We start from the raw sequence: 1,352 nt of genomic DNA on the forward strand, positions 1-1,352 counted from the left end.
ACCTCCCAGACTCAAGTGATCCTCCCACCTCAGCCTCCCAAGTAGCTGGGCCTACACCACTATGCTCAGCTAATTTTGTATTTTTTGTAGAGATAGTATCTCCCTGTCTCTACAGGAGAGGCTGGTCTCGATCTCCTGAGGTCAAGTGATTCTTCTGCCTCGGCCTCCCAAACTGCTGGGATTACAGATATGAACCACTGTGCCTGGGCTGATTTATTTTTTTATTTTTTAATTATTATTATTATTTTTTGAGACTCGTTCTGTTGCCCAGGCTGGAGTGCAATGGCACAGTCTTGGCTCACTGCAACCTCTGCCTCCTGGGTTTAAGCAATTCTCCTACCTCAGCCTCCCAAGTAGCTGGGATTACAGGCACGCGTCACCATGCCTGGTTAATTTTTGTATTTTTAGTAGAGACGAGTTTTCACCATGTTAACCAGGCTGGTCTTGAACTCCTGACCTCAGGTGATCCGCCTGCCTCAGCCTCCCAAAGTGCGAGGATTATAGGCATGAGGCACCGCTCCCAGCCCTGATTTATTATTAGTATTTTATTTTGTCTACAGGTTTTCCCCAATCTTTTTGTTTGTTTGTTTTGTTTTGTTTGAGATAGAGTCTCACTCTGTCATCCAGGCAGCAGTGCAGTGGTGCGATCTCGGCTCACTGCAACCTCCACCCCCTAGGTTCAAGTGATTCTCCTGCCTCAACAGGCACACGCCACCACGTCCAACTGATTTTTTGTATTTTTAGTAGAGACGGGGTTTTGGCATGTTGGCCAGGCTGGCCTCGAACTCCTAACCTCAGGTAATCCACCCACTTCAGTCTCCCAAAGTGCTGGGATTACAGGCGTTAGCCACTGGGCCCGGCTGGTTCTCCCCAGACTTCTCCATATCCCTGGTTTCTTCCTTGAGGTTAATAGGGAAAATATGAAACTTTAATTTTTCCTCACTCTTGGCAAAATAATAATAATAATATTTATAATCCTATTAAAAGGCACATTCTCCACTCAGTAATCTATGTCATATGAGTGCTTCCTCTGGGCTCTTCATTGTCTACCGCTCTAATTGTCTCTGATCTGGTCTTCCTTTCTCCAGGGCATTGTTCACATCACTGCCAGTCAGAGTAATCATTTTCCAATACAAAATTGGTCAAGCCATTCCCCAGCTCAGAATCCTTCAATGGCTCTCACTTTCTTTTCTTTTCTTTTTTTTAGTCTCGCTCTTGTCGCCCAGGCTGCAGTGCAATGGCGCAATCCTCCGCCTTCCCAGTTCAAGCAATTCTCCTGCCTCAGCCTCCTGAGTAGCTGAGATTACAGGCACCTGCCACCATGCCCAGCTAATTCTTTTTTTTTTTTTTTT

This window comes from Colobus angolensis, unplaced genomic scaffold, assembly GCF_000951035.1.
Source record: "Colobus angolensis palliatus isolate OR3802 unplaced genomic scaffold, Cang.pa_1.0 Scaffold4, whole genome shotgun sequence".
NCBI lineage: Eukaryota > Metazoa > Chordata > Mammalia > Primates > Cercopithecidae > Colobus > Colobus angolensis.